Source organism: Mus caroli, chromosome 18 (assembly GCF_900094665.2).
Source record: "Mus caroli chromosome 18, CAROLI_EIJ_v1.1, whole genome shotgun sequence".
Taxonomy (NCBI): Eukaryota; Metazoa; Chordata; class Mammalia; order Rodentia; family Muridae; genus Mus; species Mus caroli.
The window spans coordinates 26,882,564-26,887,636 of NC_034587.1; positions in this window are offsets into that span (position 1 = coordinate 26,882,564).

Sequence of the window (5,073 nt, forward strand, 5' to 3'; positions counted from 1 at the left end):
GTTTGTATATCACTCCACTGGGATTCCTGCCTTGCTGTAAGATGAGTCCTGCTAAGGTCAATCCCATTTTTCTTGGGCACCTCCCTTATCCCAGGTCTCGGTATCATCCTGAAGATGTCTTTCACCATTCTACCACAGTCAGTTGGAGATTTCCATTCATTCCCATGGTCATGCCTCCAAACTCTTGTGCCTGTTGTGGGAAATATTAAAAATGACCCTCAGACTTTCCATGTTACTTCCTGCCAACTCTCAGGAGGGAATGGAGCTCTGTGGGTCCTGCTGACGCTGTCTCTAGCTAGCCCAGGCAGCAACAGGTCTGTGTTCCCAGCTTTGGTTCACTTGTCTCTGGCTCTACTACTTCCTTCTAATCCCAAAAACCCTGTAATTGGCCGTCCCACATTCCAGTCATCAATTAAATCAAAACTCTTGAAGCTTATAGTTAACCAATCAGATTTATGTATCAATAAATTCTCAGTTCACAAGATGACAACACAACAACTTCAGAATTGATAATGATAAAAGCTGCCCACCTAGATTAGACAAATTATCCCAATTATTCTAACCTTTATGATATCATAACTACCTGTGGCTATTTAAAGGCACACTGGTTCAGGTTCTTCTTCCTGTCCAACTGACTACATCTTGACTTCCTTTCTTTTCTGAGATGCTCTATGTCTCTGCAACTCTTAGATCTATCTCCTTTTTCCCTGTCCAATCACAGGCATCCTGCTGCACTAATATTTTAATGTAACTGGATAGGAAAATCTTGCCACGTTGTGCCAATCTCAGACATATATTCATCATTCCTTAGACATATAATATGATCCTTACTTTCTCTGTTTTTCCCAATTCCCTCAAATACAATCAGTCTAAAAGTAAATTATAAAGTTTTGTTGGTAATTTGTTTTGTAAAATATCTACTATTTACTTACGGTTATAAGTTCTAAATTTGTGTATGGTATAGACTCCTGTTGACTCTCTAAATACCTAGCCTTCACAGGTCTCTATGTGTAGTCAACACATTTGGTGAAGTCAGTCTTCAGGCCTGAGAAGGATTCTAAACTCTGAAGGGCAACTGTGAGTATTCACTAAAGAACTCCAAAAGATGAAAAAGTTCTTATAATTTATGTCTAAGAAATAATTGGCTGTCTCACTGTTAATAGAATCATGAAACTTCTAAAAACAAAACAAAGCAAAACAAACAAACAAACAAACAAACAAACAAAACAAAACAAAACAAAAAACCTACCTAAACCCTAAAAAGAACAGGGTGCACACTGCTACCCTGAAACCACCCAGCACTTCTTTAAGCATTCTTTAATTTCATATCTCTTCACAGATACTCCTGTCTTTCATGATTGCATAGTTTGAGGATTCCTCTCTATAGTGTCATTTTATGGATTCCTAATTTTAGACAGCCTTTCAGTTTACTGTACATGCTTCTATTATAGTGATTGCCTTTTTTGTTCATTAAAGTGTCTATATCTAACATAATATGCCATATCAGTTTTTAAACTCAGTAATATATTCTGCCCATTTATTATGCTTATGAATTTTTCAATTATCATTCTATAAAGACAAGAAATATAACTTCTTTGTTAACATATTAGTTTTTTTTATTTCATGTATATAAATGTTTATCTGCATAGATGGATGTGTACCATACAGATGTGTTTTCAGAGACCAGAGAAAGACATGAAATGAGTAATTTAAATCACCTATTATTACTGGATTGATGCTAATTTGTGTCATAAAACACAATAGTTGATTTTTTCTTTATAAAATTAAGTATTTCAGAGTTTGGTGCCTACATGGTGAGGATTGTAATGTGTTATAGGTTGACTCTCTCCTTGTTAGTTTTAATATAATGTCTACTTAGTTATTAGAATAATGGAATCTTTTCTTTTCTTTTGAAAGTAGAGTATTCTCTCATATACTACATTTTGACCACAGTTTTCTCTACCTCCAATCCTCTAAGCCCTGCCTCCCCCACAGATCCATTCCTATATGTTTCATCTTTAGGAACGATCATGCCTCAAGAGACAATGACCAAACATGACAAAAACAAAGTACAAAACAAGGTAAAAACCCTCCTATTGAGGCTGGATAAGACAACCAAATATGAGGAAAAAGAGACTCAAGACCAAGCACTGAAGAGTACCTTCTCACATCAAACAGACTATAAGGTACAGATGAAGTCTCCAACCTTGCACCAGCTCCACCTCTCTACACCCAGCAGTCAGTGAGCTCTGTGGATGTTGTCATCAGCGATCAGATTTCCTTGTCAGTTTTGACAGAGCTATCCTTTGTCCTAGCATCAGCTTGAGATGTTTAGGGCTCTCCATGGGGACCACCTGAACAACTCAACTGAATGTAACCCAGTCCCACCACTGGAAGCCTTACCTGGCTACAGTTCAGAATTCATATCCACTACTACTAAGAGCTCTTAAGCCACGGACTATAAATTGTCTGATGCAATAAATTAAATTGGCATTTGCATGAGACTTGAGTCTGCTGCATTCTTTAACTCTATTCTCCCAAGTCCCAACATCTCTAGAGCAGTGAAAAATTTAAAGTTTTTTCCAGCTTTCAATTTTCTTTCTTGGTATCTGTGTTTAGTGTTTTAGCTCTTTAACTGTGATATATTCTTTCTTGTATAGTCTATTTGCTCTTCTGGCTGCCTCTTGAACTTGTATGAATTTGTCTTTAAAAAAAAAAGTTAAGCAAAGTTATCAATGATCTTGTTGAAGATCTAATCTTTGGTATTGATTTTAGATTCTTTTCCATCATCTATACCAAAATTGGAAGGTTTGACTTTTCATAATGTCCTGAATTTTCTGTATGTTTCTTTCCTGGTTTTTGATAGTTTCATTTTTTGATATTCCTTGTTTGTTTAGTGTAGATCTACTACTTCCTTTTCCAATCCTGATATTCTAACTTTTCTTAGATTCATTCAACTTGTAAGGCTTTCTTTCCTTTGTTGTATCTAGCGAGTAACTAGATTTTTTTTCCAGTTCCAACTTATTTCATCTTGAGTCTTCTTCAATGTTTCTATCACTTTTTTGAATTTCATTAGCAAGTATTGAAGTAGACTCATCATTTTCATGAGTCTTGTGTTTGTATTTTCTTGGGCATTACACTGATAATCTTTTTAAACCTTTTTTTATTTTATTTTTTTAGTTCATTTTGTATCTTTAAAAAAAAAAAAAAAAACCTTGAACTCCTTGATGAAGCTAATTGTTGTTATCTTAAATAAAATTCCAGATCTCATCTAAATAGTTCTTCGTGGCAAACATTTCTACTAGAATGGAAGAGAATATACTGACAGAACACATCCATGTATTTCAATGAATGTCTTTCTTCTTTGAGTTGTGACCATTACAAAATATAATATGAAACACCTACTTCTATGCAAGTGCAAGTGTTTTTGAAGAGCATCTATTCATTTTCTTTGGGTAATTGATGGCATTTTTAATAGTGAATGCTTAAATATCTTAAGCAGTGCTCAAAGTATATATACAAAAAAATAGAATAAGTTCACATTATCATTTTTAGAATCTGTTTCTTGGATTCTATCTGATGTTGGTAATTTGTATATTACTGACATTATTTCATTACATCTTACTTATTTTCTTATTTTTCATAATTGATAATGATCTATCAATGTAATTAATATCTCAAAGAATATTTTGACTATTTATTCTTTAAATTATCTTACGATTTTCTTATTAGGTTTTCTTATGATCTTTATGATTTCTTTTGTATATCTATGACTTTGTCTTTTGTCCTTTAAGGTTGAAATTTCACTATCCACTTATGAATGAATTTTTCTCAAATTTCTCTGTATCACTATAACATTCCCTTAATTTTTAAGTTTAATTCACAGACCCTGATATGTTGAAATTTTGTTTCTCTTCAGATAAAGTTATAATAAAACTCCTGACTTGAAATCCATTTTATTTCTATACATGTTATCTAATCTCAAAATATTTGCTATTTTCTTTCATTTATTTTTGTTATTACTAATTTCTAACTTAATTGTATTGTCAATTAATAAGTATATAATAGATTGAATCATTTTATATATGTTGAGAGTTATTTCATTGGGAAAAATATTGTTCCAACAATTTTTTCATTGAAATTGAAAATAACTGTTAATTTGCAGGAATTTTCTAAAAAAGATTAATTGTAAAAAGTAACAAAGACTAATGCTATGGTTATTTTCTTTATCTTTACTGATTGTCTAGCCAAATTTATAACTTACTGCTATTCTGCTTATATTTAAAAATACTTTCACTTTGTTTTGATAATTTCTATGTTAGATCTTAAATTTGTTATTATTTTAATTATTTTCTGCTGATATCTCCAATTTGTTTATATTCAACCTCACTTTGGATTTTTTCCCATTCAGCATGTTAATTTTTACCACTGGGTATTGAATTTAAGTCCTGTTTCTTCTATGACTCTTGAGCATATGTGTTCTTTCCTTTAACTTTCTGTATAGATGGATGTCATTATGAACAACCATTTTGGCTTTGAGTGTTTTTGTTTGTTGTTCGTTTGTTTGTTTCTTTGTTTCAATCTAGTGATGGCCCCTTTTCCTCAAGACTAACTAATTTCAAGAGCTCCTATGAATATTCTAAACTCCATGGTATCTGTTGCTGGGAAGTGGATGGCCTAATCTTCAACTCCTGTTTGGGTTATAATAGATGGTAGAAAGGTTCTTCAAGTTAGAGCACTGCCAAATGTCAGATATGTTTCAAGGAAAGAGAATCATTTCCCTGTAGAAAATCCATGTGATTCTTGTCTGTGTGAGAAATTGCTCACTGTTTTCATTTTGAACGCATATTGCAGTGTTAAATGTCTTGTCACTTCCACATAAGCTTCACTACCTAAACAATGGTGACAATGTCATGTTCTCATACTGGGAAGAATTAAAGGACTCTCGGAGAAAGTTCAACCTCAAGAAGTGATGATAATGGGGCTCAGAACTGAACAAAGAATTCTCACCTGAGGAATACCGAATGGCAGAGAAGCACCTGAAAAAATGTTCAACATCCTTAATCATCAGGG